The sequence below is a fragment of the Pinus tabuliformis genome, chromosome 3_2 (genome assembly GCF_031772625.1).
Source record: "Pinus tabuliformis cultivar Carrire ecotype Pingquan chromosome 3_2, CPIR1, whole genome shotgun sequence".
NCBI classification, from domain to species: Eukaryota; Viridiplantae; Streptophyta; class Pinopsida; order Pinales; family Pinaceae; genus Pinus; species Pinus tabuliformis.
The window spans coordinates 699,195,481-699,220,627 of NC_142302.1; positions in this window are offsets into that span (position 1 = coordinate 699,195,481).

The following is a 25,147-nucleotide window of genomic DNA, read 5'->3' on the forward strand; positions in this document are numbered from 1 at the left end:
AGGAAATGGAAGTCGGATGCAGTTCTACCGGCTTCATATTTGGATCACCAACGGATGCGGCCCTCAAATAGCTTTGATACCATGTAGGAATTTACAGGGTAAGTTCCTCAGACAGAACACCAAAGGACACTGCTCAAAAATAGATCACAGATCAATACTGCAGTATTGTTGACGTGGATAAAACCCTCAAAGCGAGAAACAGTCCACGGCCTGAGCCAACACGGCCACTTCAATAAATTTATTAATAAAAGAATGAAAATTTACATAAGCTTCTCTCATGAACAGTTACTCTACAAATGACCCTCCATGCTCTTCAAATAGAGATCATGGACCAATCGGGTGTCAAGCCACGGATCACGTGTCAGTAATACCGAGGAGAGAATGAACTGTTGGATCACTACATATCATGACCGTCAGATTGTAAGTTACAAAATTACATAGTAAAAAAACACATTTTACCTAACTCTACACTAGACCAAGTTATACTTAACTATTTCCTATGTGTTGGAATATCCTAACAAAAAGACTGCAGTCGCATGGAGGCCTTGTTGTGGGAGTGAATAGAGGCTTTAAGTCACATGGAGAGCTTGCCATGGGAGAAATTGGGGTCTAGTTCAGTCAAAACGCAAGTTAACTCAAGGGTTGGTCACCTAGAGTGGTTGGTTAGCCTCTAGGGTTCTTGTAGCTCCTAAGGAAGGTCAGTTTGGTTTTGATTTGTCGATTCCACTTTCTTAATTGTACTTGAGGAGTTGAATCATATCACAGTAACTCTTCTTCACATGTTTACCCTGGGGGACCAATTAGCTTGGGTAAATGTGGGAGGAGGGTGTTACACGGTGGTATTAGAGCATGGTTCACCCCTTGGACTGGATGGGAGGAATGTGTTTGTAATTCATGCATGTAGGTTGTATATGTGCTTGATGTGTATGTATGGTAATGTTCATTGTTGTAGTTGTGTTATCATATTGAAGTTTAAGGTGTTGTTGTTGAGATGTGTTGTTGTGAAAGAATGTCAATTGAATATTCATTTTTTGTGCATGTTTGTTGCCTATGTGGATGTATGCATGCATTTTCATGGTTATAGTTGTTTTGCATGGTGTCATGGTATCCAGTTGGTATGGTCATGCATGGTAACTGGATGATGACTGTGATGATGTTTATATATTGTTATGATTATGTTTATACATGTATTGTGCTAATCTGGTTGATCTTGCAGATGAGATATCCTCCCCTGAACTATACTGAGGTATGTTGTTTATGTTTATATTTTGGTTTACTTGACATGGTATACGTACACGGAGAAGATAAAATATGACTAACAAGATGGTAGACTACAGTTCCCAAGATTATCCCTATAGATCAAATCAGCAACATGGTGATGGGTACTCACCTAACATAATAGACACATTGAGAAGTTTGAAGGAAGAAAGAGGGAGCTGCAAACAACATAATGAAAAAAGCATTCATGCACAGGAGAAACAAGTAGAGGTTAATGAAATTATCGTTCAGAGTTTGTCAAACTTGCATAGTCAAGGACCACTTAGGATCGGTCATGGATAGAAGGGTAAAACTAATGGAGCATATGATAGTAGGTCTCATGGTAGGCACAAGTCGGATAGGGATGACAAGATCATAAATGGTAAGTTCTTGGATATGTAGGATAGGAGAGGTGACGGACACAAGTTCTATTCTAGCTCTAATTATAATAGGTACCATGGTCACAATTGTTATCATCCTTATAGGAGGAGTTACAATGGATATTTTCCAAATGAGTTCAAGAAAGCAAGGACACATACCTTTGATGGATATTTGAAGAAGTCGGAAGATGCAGATGCATGGCTACTTGGGATGAAGAATTTCTTCAAGTTGCGTGATTACACTGAGAATATGAAGGCTAGAATATCTATCTTTAGCCTCAAAAGGAAATTAGACATCTGGTGGGAAGATGTGAAGTGGATTAGAGACATCAAGATATAAGATTTGAGTTGGCATGAATTCAAGAGACTTTTCAGGAATAGATATTTCTTAGAGAGGTACTATGATAGTAACTCCTAGGAATTCTATGAGCTAAAGTTGGGTCGATGATAAATGAAGAGTATATGACCAAGTTCCTAGAGTTGTTGACATATGTACTGTATCTTAAGGATGAGAAAGCCAAAGTTTAGAGATTTATCAATGGATTACATTAGCATTTAATGATTGGATTGAGTATGATGAGCCTTGGTCACTTGAAGAAGTCATTGGGAAGTTCAAGCATTGTTCTGAACAATCAAAGTGTAAGACAAAATATCAGCAAGGTTGGAATGAGAAATACAAATGTAAGGGCAATTGGCCATCGAAGTGAACAAGACCTCATGATGCAGATGAGAAAGAAAATTGTGTACCTTACAAGAATTTTAATGGAACTCGGCTTGGAGAACAGTGGAATAGAGGCGATGGTAGGAGACAGTTGCAGTGTTGGACATGTGGTAAGGAGCATCTCAAGAAGGATTTTTTACAGAATCAGGGTGGTAGGCCTAAGATCTACAGTGCACAGGAAGTGCAGACAGTTGGGGATGTTACGCAAAGCATTCTTCAGATCTATGCAATATTAGATAATAGGTAGGTGGATCACTCGACATATATTATCGAGATGGAAGGTAAGATTTGTGATCAAGTTGTTTCTATTTTTATTGACCCTGGATCTAATTATAGTTATGCTAGCTTGACCTAGTGTATAAGTGTGGTTTGAATAAATAAGTACATGCAGAATATTGATTAGTGTAGCTGGCTATAGGTGCAAAGAAAAGAGTTCATCATTGGGTAAGATATTGTGCATTTGATTTGAACGGTATGCCTACATCAATGCATCTTAATGTACTTCTCTTGGGGTCATACAATATGCTTTTGGGTATGAATTTGTTCCACCTTAAGAGGACCAAAGTAGATTTTTATGACAAGGCTATTGAATGTTTAGATGACAATGGAGAATAGAGAAACTTGCAGGATAAGTAGAAGGCTACATCAGTGAGGATGGTTGCAGCTATGCAGGCCAAGCATAGTCGCAAGAAAGTGTGTGTGTTATTTGCAGTGCATATTTCCAGTGATAAAGGGAAGGATTTTGAGGATGTAGAAGTTTTGAAGAGGTATCTAGTTCTACAATAGTTTCAAGATGTATTTACGGCAGATGTTTCAGAGTTTCTTCCTTACAGGGAAATGGACCTTACTATTAAGTTAGTAATGGGGGCATCACCAACATCAAAGGCACCTTACAAGATGAGCACACTAGAGTTAATGGAATTGAAATTTCAGTTGAAGGGAATTCTTAACAACAGAAACATTAGGGGTATCACCTTGGGGTGCACCAGTATTGTTTGTCAAGAAGAAGGATGACACTCTTAGACTGTGCATTGATTATAGGAAGTTCAACAAGGTAACCATTAAGAACATGTATCTGTTTCTGAGGATTGATAATTCGTTTGACAAATTGAAGGGAGCAGCGGTGTTCTCAAAGATTGGTTTGATATCAGGATACCATCAGGTATGCATTAAATAAGAGGACATCTACAACACTTCTTTCCAGACCAAGTATGGGCATTATGAGTTTTTTGTAGTTCCTTTTTGTCTAACTATTGCTCCAACTACTTTTATGTGCTTGATGAATAGTGTGTTGTGTCCTTATGTGGACAAGTTTTTTATTGTGTTCATTGATTATATATTGATATTCTAAGAATGAGGAAGAGGATTCCAAACACTTAGTAGGTGTGTTGATATTGCTAAGAGAGCATCAGTTGTATGTGGCAAATGCATTTTCTTCTAGATAGAGGTGCATTACCTGGGACATATTATTTCCAGGGAAGGCATAGAATGGATTTGAAAAAAATAAGAGATATCATGGAATGGAAATACCCTAGGAATGTGGATGAGGTAAAGTGATTTATGGGTTTAGCATATTACTACAAGAGGTTCATTAGGAACTTCTCGTGGATTGCATATTCTATCACATCATTGCAGGGAAAGGGGAAGAAATTTGAATGGACTATGGAATGTGCATCAAATTCTGAGCATTTGAAGAGGTCGTTGACAAATTCTCCAGTTCTCAAGATTGCAGATCCATATAAAGAGTTTGTGGTATGTATAGATTCCTACAAGAGAGGACTTGGTGGAGTCCTGATGTAGGAGGGACAAGTGGTATGTAATGAATCAAGGAAATTAAATGAGCACGGGAAGAATTATGTTACATATGATCTTGAGTTGGCAGTAATCATCCATGCATTAATGATGTGGAGGCATTATCTTCTTGGTAGGAGATTTGTACTAATGAGTGATTATAGTGGATTGAGATACTTGCTTGACCAACTGAATCTAAATGTGAGGAAGGCTACATGGTTTGACATGATTAATGAGTTTTATTTCGATGTCAGGAACATTAAGGGGAAGGAAAATAAGGTTGTAGATGCTCTTAATAGAAGAGTACTGGTAAATCATATAGTAGTTATGAGTTCATATGGGATGGATTTATAGAATTCGATGTTACAAGTAGGTCAACAAGATGACAAGTATAGGGAGCTTAGGCACAAGTTACAACAGGATACACATGATCATGATGTGGACTATCATCTCAGAGCAGATGGTTTGATTAGGTTTAGGAATAGGATCTATGTGTCAGAAAACAGTGAGCTCAAGAAGATTATCTTGAGCGAATTTCATGCTAAGTCATATTCAAGTCACCTAAGATATCAAGACATTAACAATGGTGAAGAAGTTCTACTATTGGGTGACTCTGAAGAAGGAAATGGAAGATTTTGTGGCTAGATGTTTAGATTATCAATAGGTAAAAGTATAGTGAAACCATCCAGGTGGTTTACTACATCCGATTCTGATTCTGGAGTGGAAGCGGGAGGTCATTTCCATGGATTTCATTACAGTTTTGTTGAGGACATGTAAAAAACACATTCTATTATGGTTGTGGTGGATACGTTGACAAAGGTAGCGCACTTCACTCTGGTGAAGTCTACATATTCAACTAGTCATGTAGCATAGGTTTTCATCAAAGGTATAGTGAGATTACATGGTGTTCCGAAGAAAATTGTTTCAAACAAAGATGCTAAGTTCACTTCCAAGTTTTGGAAGGAGTTATTTGTAGGTTCGGGGATAAAGTTGGCCTTCAGCGCAACTTATCATCCACAAACAGATGGACAGAAAGAGAGGGTCAACATGAGATTGGAGGACATGTTGAGATAGTGTGTGATGCAGCAACAATAGAAGTAGGAAGAGTATCTTCCACTGGTTGAGTTTTCTTACAATAATGGGTATCAAGAGTCACTGAGGATGAGTATGTTTGAGGCACTCCATGGATGGAGTTGTAATACTCCCATCAATTGTAGTAGTCCAGTGAATAAGGTATTGATAGGACCGAACATGTTGGTAGAGATGGAATAGGAAATGAAAGTTACCAAGAAAAAGCTAAAGGCAACACATGATAGGGAGAAAATTTATGCAAATCAGGGCAAGTTGTTTAAGGAAGTTTAGGTTGGGGAACATGTGTACTTGCACATCAAGCCTGAGAAGGGCTCCTTGAGGATTAGGTTATGTGTGAAGCTGGTACCTCAGTATTGCGGTATTTCAAGATCCTTGAAAGGATTGGACCAATGGCCTACAGACTTGCACTACCTCTGACAGTGAAAGTCCATGATGTTTTCCATGTTTCATTGCTTAAAAGACATATAAAGGATTTTGGTCATGTTATTGATTGGTCTGTATTGCAGGTGGACCCGTAAGGATAATTTTAGCCAGAACCTTAGTGCATTTTGTAGAGAAATATGATCATGCTCAAGAACTAGGTAATCTAGCAAGTTAAAGTGCAATGGAACCACTTTGGGCTTGATGAAGCTACATGGGAGATGGTTGATCAGATGCAGGCTATGTATCCTTCATTATTTTCCAGTTGAGGTAAAGTAGTTTTGGTATATGTATATGGATGTAAATACCCCAACCAGCTATGTTATAAATCTCCAATAAGCGGTATGGGTGTCATGTTGGTTTTATTTTCAGCAGGTCGATCATTGTAAATACAGAATCAAGCTAAGTTATAAAGCTCCATGGGAAGCATGTTTTTATTTTCAATGGCTTTCCTAGTTCTAGGTGTCACAGAACACCGAGAATGGTGTTCCCCTAAGGGGGAGGGGTTTGTCACAGCCCCGAGTTAAAAAAACCATGTCATAAAGTTAATAAAGGAAAAATAATGCCAAGGTCATCGGACATGTATTCCAAGTTAAATGTTGGGATAAAAATCCTAGTGGATGTTCATTTGGTTTATTATGGCTAAAGGAAATTGACAAAGGGAATGACAAAGGCTTTGAGAAGGAAAGAAGCATTAATTGCCATTTTATTTATGAAAATAATGGAAACTAGGAGAAAAGAAAGGTGGAAGGTCACAAGTTTCATGTGCAGAGGAAAATGAAGGAAAAATAATGGAAATTGAATAAAATAGAGACCTCATTAATAAAAAGGCTTCTAAGAATCAATTTAAAAACTTTGGTCAATCCAGTTTTGGAGCTCTCTCTTTATTCTTTCTACTCTCTATACTCTCTCATACTCTTGCACACTTAAATCATTCTTGGAGCACTCTAGAATTGGAGGAAGGAAAGTAAAGGAAGGATAAGAAAGGAGAGGGAAGCAAAGATCAAGCAAGGAAGAGCGGGATCAAGTGGCTACAAAGGGATTGCTTGCAGGTATCAAGGTGCATGTATGATTTCCTTGCTAGATGCAGGAGCATCTAACCTAGGGTATCATGTTTACTAAACGAGTTAGTTGCCTAAATTAGGATTTAATTATTTAATGTATGTTTCCTAGAGTTTTAAGATAAGATGAGAATTATTGTAATTAGAAAAAAATTTGAGGGTATTTTGGAAGTGTTGAGATATTTGAGGGTTAGTTAGATCTCATCTAGAGATAAAGGATTACGTAAGAGTTTTAATGGATCACAAGAGATATTGTGGAAGTTTGTTTAGGATCTAGAACCTACTTTGGGTTCAGATCTACTTGTATAAATCTAGGTGAGCACATGAGACATGTAAGTGAAAGAGAGTGAGAAGTGAGTGGCCAATTATTAGGCCAATATTTCTTATTGTAAATATTTTGATTTCTAATAAATTATTCTAAGTTTGTATTGTATTTGTTGTGTGAATTTGATGTATGTGTTGATATTTTACTCAAGTTCCATTATATGTGCCATCATTTTGGTATCGGAGCCTTGAGTATGACTCCCTCACGAAGTGCCCAAAATAATGAGAGAATGTGCCAGAATTAATTTTTTTTCTGCGTGAAGGGATGCGTGATTGAATGCTGAATCTGTGCGCTGATTTTTGTTCATGGGAAGATTGATTACGTCGAAGATAGTTGCAACTGTAAAATCCAAAGAGTGCGCACCCAAACAGACTTGTGTGTAGACACAGTAGTGTGAATGCTGGAGATACAAGTATAAACGAGCCCAGCCCACCCAGCCTTGTAGGATGTTGTATCATCAATTTCCTGTTGAGCATTGAGCATATATTGGACGTGACCATTCGTGTGTTACAGTGTGAAGACTGTATGTTAATGGTGAAGAGTTGTAAGTGTGTGGAGTGGGCATGGAGCATCATGAAACATAGTGCGATGTGGAGGGTATAAGCGTCGCTCGAAGTGGAGTGTGTTGTTTATCGAAGAGCCGCGTAACCTACCTTTGTATTCTAGGCAATCGAAATCTGCGAGGTGCGCAGAGCTCTGTGGAAGACATGTGGATAGAAAAATCATTAATCTTAAAGTGTGACTTTATGAAGGTAATTGAAAAATATCAGTGTTGAAGAGGAGTTGTTGAAGCCTATGTGAAAAATATCAGAGAGTTGAAGAGGAGTTGTTGAAGCCTATGTGAAGCTGAGCGTATAAAGAGTCTGCGTACAAGCCGAGAAATAGCCAGTGATAAGTCAAGGAATTCATAGCATGAAAATTTGTTGCATTAACCGGGAAACTCCGGCCAAGGTTACGTGTTCAGCGTCCGTGTCCAATGCCGAGTTTGGTAGGATCAATATATTGTGCTTCATGTTGCACTTTGGTGGAGATTTACTCCAAGCTCTGTTACTCTGAAATCTACTATCACCGTTGAGGCTCTTTCCATCGAACCATTATTTCCGTGCTGCTCGAAACCCTTATTGAGTTACCCTATGCTCATAGTAACGGTATCTGGTCACAGAAGAAATGACATAAATGAATAGAAATGATTCTTATAAGGTTACATGTTGGTATGCATACATCAATGACATTTTAAAAATCAAACTCATACCTCTCCTATTTGATTTATAAAGGATTATTTTAAATTATACAGGGATTACACATTATTTTAATGTATGAGATATAATGAGTGAAGTGGAAAATTTACATTATTTTAAATGTTGAAATGTCAATTCACTTTTTAAGTGACTACATAAAGTTACTTTATGGGATGTATATAAAAGCATTACACGAAAAGAAGAAAAAAAGTGATCATAAAATAAAGTCTTTGAGAGATAAGGCTGATTACAAAAAGTATTTTTTTAAATTTATAATATTTAGAGTGATAATGTTATTGGAGATATAAAGCATGTTTGTTAATTCCTAATATTTTGGAGGGATCGATAATATTGGGAGTAATAAAATTTTTTCTTATATTTGTTGTAATAAGCAATTTGTTTTGGTAAAGGTTTTTGGAGTGATAAGTGGATGAGTTGAGAGTTTAGGAAATCTTTGTCATAAAAATGGTGTTTTCTCAATTGTATCTGACACCCACGGTTCATTGATGTTAAAAGTTGACGTCAAATTCGAAGTATGGATTCAAAAGGAAAATTAGAGTCGTAAGTCAAGTCAAGGGTGCCTTTAAGTTTGAGTCGTTAACTGTAATTGGGTGCACGATCAGTAGAGACTGAAACCTAGAACCTGGTCAATTTATTATAAAAACAATTTGTAGGGATATTACAACAGTTTGTACCTTATGCGAGGGAAGAAGGAGATGGAAAAACTATGAATAGTGATTTGCAGAATTCAGAGAAAATTCACAAGAATGTCATAGCAGTTGGTGTAAATGATGAAAAGTTCAAGAAAGAGATCATTGAGTTGAAGGCACTGATTGATGCACTTATGGAGTTTCTACAGAGTCGTAAACATGGATGAATAATGAAGAGGACAACTAGATGGAAAATCAAGAAGTTGATTGCAAGAAGATAGAAGCACAAGTGGAAAGTTTTGTTAAGGAAAGCGGAAAAACTCCAGATAACTTAGATGAATGTATGCATTTGTGAACCAAAACAAGGAACAATGCTTGGTGAGGACAATGATGATGCTAAAATGAAGTTTGTTGATATGAATGTGGGTTCAATTCCCACATATGGCAACGCAAACATATTAGAAGATTCGCATATGATGACTGAATCATCGATGGAAGATAACAATTATGTTGGTTCTAAATGTAACAATTCAAGTGTGGATGCAGGGTGTGTTGTCGATATTGAACAAAATATTAACTTTGTGTGCAGTAATGATGAACAACACATTAATAAAGAAATGAAGCCTAAGGGTATTAAACATGGAAAAATAATAGATGTTGGTGATGAAATTGAAAATGATGATCGAATAAAGGGGTCAAATGTCAACATGAGAGATTTTGTAGTAGAACTAAAGTTCCTAGAAGAATGTTTGGAAACCCCGAAGCCAGAATATGAGGTAAATGAAATTATGGTGGATTACAACAATAACAAAGTTCATCAAAGAAACAGTAATACACATGATCCAGAAGACAAGTTAGATATTGAAATTGAAGAAATGAAGAAGTTGATGTTGGAAAAGTCTCAAAAGATGTTTATTGAAAAAAGAAAAAAGGAAGGATGAAAACATATTACTAATGACTGAGAAAACCTACATCATCAAAGAGGGAGGAAAATTACAAAATAAAGTTTGGAAGCTTGTAATATGAGAGAACAAAACCATAAAACTACAATAGCATGACAGAGAAACTGCTTTACTGCAAGTGCAAGTTTGGGGTCCATGAGGAGTTTTATCAACTTATGAAGATATATGGTCAGGAGACCATGATTTTTCTTTACCCGGGGAGTCTGATGCAAGAGCATCTAACCTAAGGTATCATGTTTACTAAAGGAGTTTGTTCTCTATGTTATGGTTTAATTATTTAATGTAATTTTCCTATAGTTTTAAGATAAAATGAGAATTATTGTAATTAGAACAAATTTCGAGAGTATTTTGGAAGAGTTGAGATATTTGAGAGTTAGTTAGATCTCATCTAGAGATAAGGGATTATGTGATAGTTTTTATGGATCATGAGAGATATTGTGAGAGGCTTTTTAGGATCTAGAACCTACATTGGACTTAGATCCACTTGTATAAATCTAGGTGATCTCACGAGGCATGTATGTCAAAGAGACTGAGGAGTGAGTGGGCAATTATTAGGCCAATATTTCTTATTGTAAATATTTTTATTTTTAATGAATTGTTCTGAGTTTGGATTGTAATTGTTGTGTGAATTTTATGTATGTGTTGATATTTTACTCAGACTCCATTGTCTATGCAATCATTTTTGGCATGCATGGTACATATATGTGTGTTTTTCATTCTCTTGTTATTATTGGCATGGGTTTTTCCGGGTATGACATTAGTTTTCAACCTTGCTTTTCCATTTCTAGATAGCCATGGTGTGATGGGGTTTCTCTTACTTGGTTGAGTTGGATTGTTGGATGGTTTTGAAACTAGGTGAGGTGGTCTCAGGAAAAATCACAAGGCCTAGGAATCTGTGGACCGGTAAAGGTGGGATTGCAGTAAAGGCTAATTGTGGGTACCCGCATTGGGCCTAGGATTCCTTGACCCATAAATGGAGGGATATACCGTAAAACCTAGAGGGTTGACATGGCAATATTCCTCATAGTTTAGGCCGAGAGGTCTGGAGGCATCCATGCTTGTATATGCATAGTGATCCCTGGACCGGTATATGGTGGGATTGCGGTAAAGCCTAGTAGTGTATGTTTCTTGTTTGGGCCTACGAATCCCTTGGTAGGACTTGTATAGATGAGTGTTTCAGGCCTAGGAATCCTTGACTGGTATTGGAAGGATATACAAGAAATCCTGATGAAGCTCTAGGTAATTTTGTTGTGTCCCACATCAATGCTTGGACTATGGCACGGGGGTGATTGACTAAAATAAATATTTGGTTCAGTTGAATCTATGTTCAAGTTGTACATGGAAGTCCGCGACTTGGTTGGATTTTGCATATATTAATAAGAACTCTTTCCTCTTTAGTTTAATATGTAAATGTACTTTTTAGATGTGTCTTTAATGGCTATTCTATCATTTTTATTTTCCTAGTTATATGTTGGTTATAAGCATGGTTTATGACAAATTTTGGTTATGGCTCTCATCATGTTTTGATTAGTAAATGAAATTTTAATGAATATATTACCTAATATATGATAACACAGCTAATGTGAGAGGGCATAAGACCTTCTGGATGATTCTCAGATAAGTATGAGGTCCTTGTGTTCATACGTGTTTTTATGACTTGTACATTACATGTTCATGATATGTTTGACAAAATCCTTGTCATGGGTAGGAAGAGTTAGGTCAGGTCCTTGTTCAATTTTTGCATTAGAGACCTTGTCTTCTTGTTTTTTCTCATTTCTGAGAATTTCATCAAGTTTTGGGGGAGGCCTATGTCCTAGCCCTAAAAAAGTGGCTCAAATTTCAGGATTTTTGTGACAGAAATGCATGAAATTGACTGCATTTGCATGGATACCTTGTTGTGGGAGGGACTGGAGGTTTCCAGTCTCATGGAGAGGTTGTGATGTGAGGGAATGGGGTCCAGTTAAGCCAAAAGGCAGTTTAACTCAGGGGTTCGGAACTTGGAGTGGCTGGTTAGCCTTTGTGATTCTTGTAGCTCCTAAGGAAGGTTAGTTTGGTTTTGGTTTGTCAATTTCACTTCCTTAATTGTACTTCTGGAGTTGAATAATATCACAGTAACTCTTCGTCACATGTTTACCCCGTTGGATCAGTCAGCTTGGGTAAATGTGGGAGGAGGGTGTTACACAACCATTAGTCATACCAAGAGAAGGTCGGGAATAAGTTTCAATATATTTTATTAAAGGTTTACCAAAGTATAAAGGAAATAGTGTCATCATGGTTTTCGTAGATCAAATCATGAAAGATGCCCATTTTTTCTCTCCTTATCATCATTTTAAATAAACTGTGGTAGAAAAAGCATGTATGGAAGCAATTCAAAAGATGCATGGAATACTGAAGATTATTATAAGTGATAGAGATTCAATATTCCCTAGAATTTTTTAAACCAAATTATTTTCTTATTTGGGCACTGTTGATGGTGTTGGACCCACCAACATGTCAGGGGATCTCCCCAGTAATAAGTTCCAACTACACCTCAGACTGTTTGGCATAGGAGTCCCAGCAATGGGTTGTACAATGTTGTTTTGACCACGGTTTCACACAGAGGAAAGTAAGATGTCCCTATTGGTAGCAAGGGTGAGACATGTAATAAGTCAAGGAAAGTACACAAGCATTTCTAACACACAGAGGGGGAGGTGAGTGCACCCCTAGAAACCTATGAAAGAACGAAGTTAAGAAGGGAACACATGAGCTAAGATGTATCACAAACTCGAAGGCAAGTGAGCTAGAAATTCAAAGTGATGGTTAAACCAACAACACATTTCAGTAAGATTCATACATACATATATAGAAAATATCTAGACATGCATGCATAAGAAAACATATACATATATCATTTACAGTAAATAAGATAGTTGAAAAACAATATGACACATGCATGAAATGTCTTGGCTCTGTTATATTAAGAAGTGTAAGTTCCAGTCATACAATACAACCATGATCAACCACTAGTTCTGATAGCAGAACGTTACAATCATTGACGTCTACTCCTCCAAAGAGATATACTAGCTCTGCACAATGGAGAAGCCGAGGCTCATTACAATATTGTCCAAGCTTTCTCTAACATACTCCTATTGGAAGCTTGGCTAACCAAAAGCCTTTACAATGAGTTATGAGGGACTATTTATAAGAAAGGGTGGGGTGACCCTTGACATTCCCCTTTGTGACTATTCACCTATCCTCATGACTCTTCATCTACTTTATGACTGTTACATCCAATTATTGACGCTTGAAGTTACACATTACAAAACATCACATACAATCTTCACATGTACCCATGTGAGATAAAATAGGCTTGAGCAAGCCATGCAAGACATCACTATGACTCGGACAACTGTGGGAAGACTACGTCTTCAACATCCTCATGGTGGTCGAGAGTAACGAACCGATGCCAAGCTCGGCAGTCTGTGATGGTGTCCAAGTACTCTAAGGTGACATCTTTATGGAAACGAACACTTGCCTCCATAGCAATTGGGTACACTGATCAAGCTCCTCTATCAAACTCATCTAATAACATGTTCATAATTATCTTGAGTGGGGCAGGACCATCAACATACTGATGCATGGTGTCTATCACCAAGACTGGCATAGTTGTTATGCACATCAACTCGTCAAAGTATGAATCAAGCTCCAGTTGGACCTGTGCCTTTGTCTTTGCCTGGGTGAGTGTCCCAACAGATGGGATAGCATGTATGTGCACAACAACATCCATACTCCTGAATACCCGTGCATGAGAAGCTTGTAGACTATGATGAGCTGTGGGAGATCTTCATAGTTTTGAATCTGATTCCGGATGCATGCCTTCTGCTTGACCACTCTGAGCTTCATCATCTTGGGCAAGTGTAACGGGGCTCCCTTGTATCTCATTGTCCATGTTTGCATGTAATAAAAAACAACATGCTCTCCTCACGCATCACTACTGCCAGCCATTGAGATGGATAGCTTCCTTATGCATGGTACCAAACTTTGAATACAATGCCCGCATGACTATGTCAAGGGACAATAATTCATCTAGTATTTCCTTCTTCAACTCTACTTGGGTAGATGATGTAACCGATTCTCCTCCCTACTTGGCCATATGTAACTCGTTAGCCATTCTCTTGTTCTGAGCTATCAAGAAGTGAACACTTGAGCTAGTGGCTTTGGAATATGCTCTAGTAGCATTGGCCAATGCTGCTGGATGCTTGCGCACATCAGACACAACCACTCATTCCTCAAACTGCAAAGGAGATGTGTGATCATCCACATTCAACACTCTGCGATATTACACAACTCTATGTTGAGACTCATCGAATGAGATGTTGTGCATCTCTCCCTTTGAATTGTCTCCAATGATTTCAGTGTCTCCTTGGTTGCTTGGGACTTGCTCCGCTTCTGGATCCGATCAAGCTGGTGCATTGACCTATTGGTGGTGAAGCATGAGGTTGATTTCTTGCTCTGAATCCCACTGCTCCATGTCTCTATCCATTTGCTCAAGTGCTTGTTCAGTCTCTTGAGAAAAGTCCTGCTCCTACGATTGCTTACCCTATCTACTTGGTGCAAGTTGTTCGGATGGGTCAACTACCTATATGGGTGCATCTTCATCTATCTTTACATGTTGTGCCCTGTGTTGTACTTCTTCCTATTGTGCTTCCTTCTCTTGGTTCCGCAGCTCCTGTTCCTTCCAGAGTTGCTCCTTCAACTCATGCAATTCCTTCTCTATTTCCTCCATTCTCTATTTTTCTCTTTGCCTTTGCACGTTCCTCCTATCGCGTTGTTGCCTCTTTGCCTCTATTTCCAAGGCTGTTTTTTGCACAAGTGGGTCTACTCGTAAATTGCAACTTTCCTCTGCCTCTGCACTATCGACAATCTTCCTCTTGTCTTTGTCACGCATTGGTATATTTACCTATTCCACTACAGTTGTTGGTGCTCTCCTTGATGCTGCTTCATGCTGCTTTGCTAACCATTCCACAACGATGTCGACCTGTTCATTGGGCCCCTAGAAGTTGTAACAATATCTCCATGGGTCCTCCTCCACCCAATGACATGCCCCATGGATCCATTGAAATTGTACTCTCACGTAGTGATCTTTTACAAAGCAATGCTGGTCATACAGATTGTAGCTTCAGGCGTCAAATGGGTATTTTTTGATCTCATCTACTTCGAAATCCACATGATTGAAATTATGTATCTCGTATAACCCGATCCACAACAAAAGAGTGGGCAAAGGTGCCTTCTTCTTCTAGTTCAGCCTAGCTCATAGTCCTACCAAGATGTGGTATGATACTTGTTGCATGACGAGCTTGTCCAAGGAAAACCTTGGTAGAACATGTGGAGGCCTCTCTACACTGTACATTTGTGTGAAGGTTCTGTACGGTGAGGCATACCAATCTGCTATATCGATCAGTGCCTCCATTGTTGCCTTCAACATCCAAGGTGGATCCTGCTCAAATATCATCTTGTACACCGGGGTGACAAAATGATCGGACAAATGTGTGATAACTCCTATGAAGCTGCATTCAGACAACATTTTACAATAAGTGTTCACAGAGGTATCTACCGATTTCCAAGCCCATTTCAAGCCCGAGAACTCTTAACGGGCACAAATTGCATCGAATATGTAAGCAGACATGTAGATTTCTACTTTCTGACCTTTGGATGACTGTCAAGCTCTTGTTACTTGTTCCTTCAGCTGGTGAGCCAACATGTCAGACTAGTTGCATGTTTTTTCTTCACTGACTAGTTGGTCCTATGTGATCACCCAACTTTGCGCGAAGGTTTCTGTGCTCTCCTGGCCATACATGCGACATGAAAAGATGACCAAGTATTGATACGCCTTCCGTAGTATCTTCGTCTTGTAGACCTGGGTGGGTGTCATCCTGAGTTTGGCCAGCTCCTTGATAAGCCTCATCATTAGGTAGTTATATGGGCCTTAATTGGCCTTAATTTACCTCCTAGCTTAGTCAAACCAACTATTCTGACAACTTATTGCATACTTTTGATTATATTTTGTTTATGAGATGACTTAGAGTTGGATATTTTGATTTGTGGTCTAATGTGCATACAATGCATGAATAAAGGATACAAGCAAGGAAAAATGTAGGCATAAAGGATAAAAGCAAGGAACTATGGCAAAGACCTTGGTCAAAACTCGAATGGGATAATGGAGAGTAATTACAAGAGGTAAACCCTCCTCATTTACTACCCCTCCATTCGAATATTCCTCCATCAGCTCAGAGTGCAAATAGCCATCACTTTGAATATTAGAGGACAACCGAGCAAGTGAAAGGGACACAAACCAATTTTTCTTTAGTTAGAGGCCAAGCCTCCCTAATGGGAAGGAAGTCGTTAGAAACTTCAGATGTATAAATAGAGAGGCTTAGGACCTCAGTAGGATTCAGACTTCATTTGTAAAAATTCTATTTATTTCTAAGGTGTAAGAGACTTGTGACAGTTTGTTCTGTAATCCATGGTTTTCATAATAAAGATGAGTTATGTTTAAAGTTAGCTATGAGTTAACTCTGGGGGCTGAAGCTCTTGGGTTGGGACCTGACCCGAGTAGCCAAAGCTCCTCCTTACTGTACATGTATGCTAGCATAGTTTCCTAGTTTTCATTATTCATTTGCTTAAATAGCTTCTTGGTCTATTTATTTGTTTAAATGGCTTTTTGGTTTACATTTTCATTTGTTTAAATAGCTTTCTGGTTCTGTTCATCTACGTTGTGCTTCAGTTTACTTTCATTTGTGCCTTCTTTCAGTTCACAGGTTCGTTACAGGAAAAATATCACTATCAGGTTGTGCAGAAGTGTCTCAGCCTCATCTCCTCCCTCTGGGACCATGACTTGAGGAAGAGACCCTTCAGCAACCCGAAAAACACAATTTTCTGGATCTTGCATGAGCTATGGAGTTTGTCGTTTGATGCAGTTACTCATTCACCCGCACTATGTTTTCTTGTCATTTTCATTTAAAAACCTCCTTCAGCACGTTCTTCATGAATTGCTTCCTCGTCGTCCATGTTATAGACATATTTGGGCACTAACCCCCAATCACATATGTCCATAAACCAAGGGCTTCTAAACTCCTAAAAGTGTTGTTTCACACCCTAAAGGAAAAGGCCAGATAATTACATCATCTCCCAGAAGTTCTCCACAAAAAACTACTCAGAACTAGTCAAAACTGGACCATATAGAGTGCTCCATGCATAGGGTGTGATGCATCTCACCTAATACACATGGGGGGAAAAATGCATACTGGAAAGCCCTTCTGTAGGGTGTGATGAGTAAGAGTAGACAAATGGTAGAAGCAGTTTGCTAGGTGGAAACCCAGAGAATCTTCTAGAAACTGCTCATATGACACTTGCCTCTCTAAATTCACCCAGGGATGAGTAAGAGATCTGAAATCTCCAAGTGAAACCAAGAACTATCAGTGAAATGACACTAATCGAAATCCTAGAAGCTGACTCACTCTCCTGTAAACATCTATATATGGATCCCTCATTCAAGAGATCCAAGGGCTGGAATTTTGTAATTTGCAAGGAAGTGTTGTTGGTTTCTCTTTGAATACATTGTTGGGTGATCTTGCTTTGTATGAGGTGAAGAGGGCTTTCATGCTGGGAGGATGATGCTGGATCAGACAGCTTGGTTGTAATCCTCTCTTCTACTACTTCTATCAACAATGCTATTTGAGTTTTCATCCATATGCTTGTATATCTCTGAATCTTACATTTGTATATACATTTATATGGTTAATGTACATCTAATCCTACATTGTTTATGGTTATAGATCTCTATGATTCGATGGTATTTTGCTGCCTTAACTCTACAGGTGTTCTTTGAAGCGGGACAAGTGAGAAAGGAGTGGCGAAAGCTATATCAAAGGACAGAGGAAACAAGCAAGGAGACTAGCGAAAGACTGAGGTTGGTACTCTCTACTTCTCTCTCATCTATCTCTCATAAACGAAAACACAAGTAACTTTAGTTTGTTTGTTTCTAAGATAGCTACCTATCTTAGTGGACTAGCAACTCTGAATGGACACTAGTTTTCCTGATAATAGTCTGGTCCCCAACAAACCTTCACAATCACCATCCGATTCATTATTTTCTCTAACTGTTGCCTCGTGTGAAGTCTTCCACTTACTTTATGCACTTTAAGTCCCCACCATTGATCTGCCTCACCTGATCCAATGGCTATAGCATCACCTCAGTACTTCATGTGCTTTAAACCCCCACTGTCGATCTGCCTTACTTGATCTGACGGCTATCGCTTCACCCAATCACCAACTAGCTTGGCCGATCTGCACCGTTGAACAACCCTGCCTAATCCAATAGCTATCGCACAATCTCGTGTGGATTAGTGCATGGTCGTTATCCACCCAAGAGAATGTAAGAAAAGTAGTTTTCCCATGCTACGTGTCATGCAGTTAGGCTAGTTGTGTGAAATTTTAAAATACAGCTTACTGCCTTGAGGGTGCGCGAGAAACTACTTACTGCCTTGGAAACTCGCCCCATCATTTCTGCATGTTTCTTTTTCCCGTGATACGATCTCTGTTGTCCATCTCTTGACTTAATCCACACGCTAACATCTTAGCCGTTCATTGTGTGCATTCATCATGTTCAACCATATAGTCACTTAATCTGTGTGATAAGATCTCAGCCGTTCATCGCATGCATTCATCATGTTCACCTATCTAGTCACTTAATCCATGAGATAGTATCTCATTCGTTCATCCCTTTGTTACCCTATCTGTGCATCTCTTCACTTAATCCCTCGCAATACAATCTCAGCTGTTCATTGCTTCATTACCCTATCTGCCCATCTCTTCACTTAATCCCTCGCGATACAATCTCAGTTGTTCATCACTTCATTACACTGTCCACCCATCTCTTCACTTACTTCTTCGTGATACAATCTTTGCCATTCATCCTATTCATTAACCCCATTCATCTATTTATTCACTTAAAGCCCCGCGATAAGATCTCCACCGTCCATCTTCTGTTCGTTCATCGATCCAATGGTCCCTATATGCTATTGCATCCTTACGTCCTCCTGACATTGATTTTGACCTCTACTTGGAAACCAATTTCGCCTAAGCTTCTTTGCTTACACCTTAGGATAGTTCAATGCTCTTTACCTCTACAACTTAGATAGCATCATTAGGTTAGTGATTGTTTTAGCCATTCTGCTTAGCATTACTGTTTAGATGGTTAAAGAGATTCTGGTGTAGTTTAGCATTACATGTTGTTTTCTTCATGACTACAGTAGAGTAGCTCTCTCTTAGAATAGGTTTGCTCTTCTTCCATCAAATAATTAAGCTTCTTATGACCGTATAGAAGTATGGCTTGGAACCCCTGAGGCCTCTTTCCAGATAAACAGTGACAATAGGCAGGACCTTCACTTCTACTTGTGCATATAGCACTTTCACCTATAAGTTTATAGGAACCCCGGGTTGACAAGTAAAGTTGGTAGCCCTGGGAGTTGCAACATTCTTATTGCAATACCTAGGCTCATCACTCCTTTACTTCGTTCTTCAAGGTATCCCTAGAGTTGGCATTGTTGTTGGGTATGATGAAGGGTGTCTCCATGGTGAATATTGGCTTCAGCATATGATACATCTTTTCCTAGTCCTGTGCCTTGAAGGTAACAATCTCTATCCCACTAACACTTATCTATGTCATCGTATCGAGGTCAGTGTGTGAGATGATCTAGTGTATCATGTCCACACATTGGAACACTGGATACCTGCATGCAATCTGGTACAAGCCAGACTTGTGAATGTTCACATAGACTTGGCGGTCTTCGAGGTCTTCCCAAAATGTGCCTTCAAATGCATATTTTACATCTTTCCATTTCAACTTGATGTCCTTGTCTACAATCAGCTTGGTGTCTTGGTAGATCAGAAAACTTGTAGACACTCGCTCAATTGTTGCTCCAGTTTCACTCCCATTGGTGTCCTTTGAACCTGCTCTCTTAGAGGCCATTGATCCTAAACTGTTGAGTGACGGACGAACACCTGCTATATCTAGAGACATGGCGACATGCATGGCAAGAAATATTTCAGCTAAACCAAAGAAAACTTGAGCAATGACATGTAACATACTTGGGGATTGACCAACAAGGATTGCACAATTTTTCATGGGAGGTTGGGAGACTGGCTGTCGGAACTACGCAAAAGGAAATCTGGATTGTTGGGAGGCTAGATGGCTACTGGAATTGCACAATCCGCAATCCAAATTGGCATGCTAGCTGCTTTGATTTCAAATGCACAATTCTAGTTAGCAAGGCTTACAGGCCCAGTGACTGCATTGAGCAATTTTCTCGGCCAACAGTCACTACCTCTCAGAATTGTGCAATGCAAGTCTGGAGGATAGTCACTAGGAAAAAGTGCATATTTTCTAAGAGGAAGGTAGAGCCTTCCCTCTTAGGATTGCGTAATTCTATCATGGTGAGGCAGAGTCTAGGCCAAGGCTACCTAGACCCGCCGATGGGAAATTGAAAGAAAATGTGGATGTGAATGCATGGCGATACTGAGTATAAGCAGGAGTGAATGATCATGCATGAAAATCATGAATGCAAGATTTAGAAAATGGAACAACATGCATGTGTGTGAAGTGAGTCACCGAATCAGTAACCATTCATGCAAAATAGTGTCATTCATGCGAAAGTAGTGAGGTGCTAACGAAAACTGAAATGGTGCTATTACAAGCTAATATGCATGTAAACGGTAGCAAGAATTCACAGAAATCAAGTAGACAACACTCACACAAATCAAAACACAAAAATGACAAAAATGCTACAAAAGACAAGTTAAGCGAACTTACCTGGAAATAGCTGAGTTGGATTTGTCGAAGACTACTTGATGTACTCTGGAATGCCAGAGCTCCAAGATCAAAGTGAAGAAGTGAGCTCTAAAGCGTTGAATAAATAAGTTTAAGGCTCATGATGAGCATGCCACAAAACTCGAAAAAAGAGACACTTGGAGGAAAGTTTCTAAAACGATCTTTGCATGGCTGCTAAAAATAGCTCCCTAAAATCTAGGAGTATTCTTGCATGTTGCTTTTTCTATTTCAAGAAAAAGAAGCCCATGCATGCAAGTTATGTTTTCTCGGTCCCGGGTGGAACTGGTCAACCCGATGGGATATGCAACAACTTGCTTGTCTGAGGGGAAAATTTGTGAATTTTTGGGAGGGATTTGGGCTAGCTACCTGTAGGGATTACATAATTTCTAGGCTGAGCAGCTGACTGCTACCCAGAATTGCGCAATTTTTGGGCTAAGCAGTCTTGCCAGGTTAGATTGTGTAGTTTTCGCTCGAAAGGTTGACAAGTAGGATTGCGCAGTTTCTGAGCCCAATAGGCTGCCAGTCAGGATTACACAATTTCTAGAGGGAAAGTTGGTTCCCCTCCAAAATTGTGCAATTTCATGAGGGAGTTACTCAGCCTACAACTGGACCACGTCCTTGCGAGGGGGATGCAATGAGCTCTCATGCCCATGTTTTCATGCTATTAGAAAACCACTGAAGCTCATGTACTTTACAATGTAAGACATGCTGCTAATGATGGTTAGTAGGGAGGCTCCAAAATGAAGCTAAGGCAACTTTTTAAAGGGTGGTTGTAGCCGCTACAACACTTGGAAACACACTAGTAGAACTCCATCTCTCTGAATGAACCTTGTTCATGAAAAGCAAGTCTAACACCTTTGGAGGTATTGTTGATTTCTATGCTCATCTTGGTTTCCACACTTGCTTGATTATAAGATGTAGCATTTGCCAAGTTGTTGGTCAATTGACACACATTCCAAGCCAAGTCAACACAGTTGTTTTGATTGGGGATGAGGGGTATATTGGTGCACAAGCAGTATAGTCGTCAGAGTCTTAGTTTCATCTCTTGTGTTACTCCGCTCCCAGCAGGCCTGGACATTACGCCGACAGAATCACACAGGAACACAAGCATCTGTCCACTACCAGCGAGCCTAGTCAACACCCTGGTGGAGTTACTTGCATCACCTCTCTACGCAAGAAGCCTTTCTTTTCTTTCACCTTATTCATTTTTCATTTTTGAAATTTTTCACTTTTCATTTTTCATTTTTCACTTTCATAACTATGCATAGCACTTATTCATTTCAAATGCAGAAGAGGGATCCCGACTTATGGAGAGAAGAAGAGGTTTTTCCTTCAAAGAAGTAGTTTATATATACCTCTGATGTGCTTGTTAAGTTTTTCCCCTTCACCTTACTCTACTTGACTAAGCTGCCAAGGGTTAACCCAAAAATAACTAAGTAGAGTAGGTGACATTAGTTAGCACGCAAGAACTATGTTTTCACCAAGATTCACTTTGAATAGTACGTATTTCCCATCGATGTATCATGGACTAAAAGTAACAATTTCTTCATACATAGGCATGATGATAGATAACCAAGTAGTGATAGTTGCACAAGGCCTCTTGTACTTTACCCAACTTGTTTCGAGAGTCGTGCACTATCTCATGCAAAACTAACCTACGAACATAAACAACAAAACAAAGCGAACACAGAAGTAAATGTGAAAGCAAAGTGAATAAGAAAACAAGCAAGAAGAAAAACAAACATGCAAATAAAGTAAGAAAACAATCATGCAAGCAAACAAACCAAAATCAAACACTACTCCTACTACTAAGATAACAGTGCATGGGCCTGATCACGTGAAGTGATACTTCCAATGCAACCATCAATGTATTGGTTGACCCATGTTGGTGAAGGCATGGTTCACGAACAACACAGCTATGCGAACCATAAAACATGAAAGATATAACAATGAAGACAAACACACTCCAAGTTTAAATGTGTCCACAGAACATAAGTGAGTACAAGTATATGCCATGCTGTCCATGGGCTTATCACAGTGTTGTGCGACACTGTGTGCAGCTGTGAAGCATATGCATACTCTTGAATGTGACATGCAAGCAAATGAAAGAAACAAAGAAAACTTGCATCGTACATGCATGCTTGCTATGTAAGATTACTCCAACGCATGAGCGATGGGATTATGTAGTTTGAGTGGAGGAAGCATGATCTATTGGTGAGATTGATATTCAATGCATACAACTGAGTAATGAGGAGCCTTGGGTGTTTCATCAATTTCCAACATTGATGTGAAACCAACATTAGGACAGTGAGGGCCTAACATAACCATCAGCTCGGGTTGAAGTGCCTCGACAATCTGAGGGGTTTCGACATCATCAACAGATAGATCATCATAAATAGGTGGCTTCTAAAAATCAACCACAAGAGAATCATCATCCTTATTGAATACAGGAGCAAATAGATCATGACAGCTACAATCAACAAAATCAATGATTTCATCAGCATCATTATGATCTAATGAATCAAGCACAAGGGTAGATGAGAAGCGGAAAAATTCACCCTCTATGTTTCTGGAAAAAGAAGATGAAAAGTCAAGTGGATTTTCAATGAATAATTTATCCTCTCCATTGTTGGATGATGGATTGACCTCTGGTGTGTCTTGTGAATGATCAACAATGCGTGCATCGGTAGATGAAGATACATAAGCAAAATCATGGATGGAAGGTTTGCCAAAGATGTCAGGAAAGAATGGAGGAGGCTTGGACAGAAGGGAGTCATCCTTTGATGAGTGTTGATGCTCAAGATCTCAGCCGTACTATTCATGAGTGACATCGCATGTTGGTTGTGCAACACCAACTCCGTCAATGGCTTGATCCTCATTCAAAACAAGTGTATAATCTAGAATGGATGAACACAAGACAATATCATCTGGAGGATCATCTGAGTACAAAGATGGAGGTTGTGGTACAAAATGCATATGAAAAATCAATGGAATCACAACCAAATGTGCACGAAAATTAAGCGAAGTGATGTTGGGAGGATGTGACAGTTGAACAGATGTGTGTGAATGCCCTCCTGAATCACTCTACAGTGGTGGGACTGTTTGATGAGGGGGCGATGGATAGTCACTTGTGACAGTGAACGTATCCATCTGTGATTGCGCATCTCCATCACTGAGGTATGTTAAGCAGGGCTTGGTCTCAAACTTCTTGTTGGGTCGGACTGATTTGTTAAGATAGTATTCGAATCTATCCCATAAATAAGGAAATTTCATCTAGATTTTCAGAGCTTCAAACTACAAAACACGGAAACACTGCCAAAAATCCATAGGACATTCATGCGAGGCCTTCAATTGTTGTAACAATTTTTCTTCAAGAGGTTCTAGATCAAAATGATGGAGAGTAGATTCAATGAGATCGCAAAACAACTCAAGTGAGTGCATGCTGCTAGCAGGTAGACTGTAGCACCACTATTCTGGGGATTCACAAATTGTGTATGCAAGAAGCAGGTTGGCCTCTTCATTAGAACATCTATCTTCGTCGTCAAGCATGGCAAACAAGTCATGTAAGAAGACAGGCTAGGCCACTTCGCCTTCACCATTAGAGGTGAATTCAAACAAGAGATCAAAAAACTCCCTCGTGATGTTGAGAGGTTTGGCATAAGAAAAACATTGTGGAGGGGTGAGTGTGATAGAATCCATGATAAATGTGCAAAGGTTCAAAACAAAATGAGAGGACACATCTTGTCATCTGGCCCTCCTTTTAGCACCAGAAATGGTGACGTTGTTGGACCCACGAACATGTCAGGGGATCTCGCTAGTAAGAAGTCCCAACTAGACCTCAAACCGTTTGGTGTAGGAGTCCCAGTAGTGGGTTGTACGGTATCACCTTGACCATGGTTTCTCACAAAGGCAAGTAAGATGTCCCTCTTGGTAGCAAGAATGTGACATATGCAATAAGTTAAGGAAGGTGCATCAGCGGTTCTAACACACGGAGGGTGAGGTGAGTGCACCCCCTGGAAACCTGTGAAAGCATGAAGTTAAGAAGGGAACACATGAGCTAAGATGCATCACAAACTGGAAAGGAAAGTGAGATAGCAATCCAAAGTGATGGTTAAACCAATAGCACATTTTAGTAAGATTCATACATACATATACAGAAAATAGCTACACATGCATGCGTAAGCAAACAGATACATATATCATTTAGATTGAACAAGATAGCTGAAATAAAATACGACATATGCATGAAACGTGATGGCTTTTTTATATTAAGAAGTGTAAGTTCCAGTCATACAATACAACCATGATCAACCACTAGTTCTGATAGCGGGAAATTACAGTTACTGCCGCCTACTCCTCCAAAGAGATATACTAGCTCTGCAC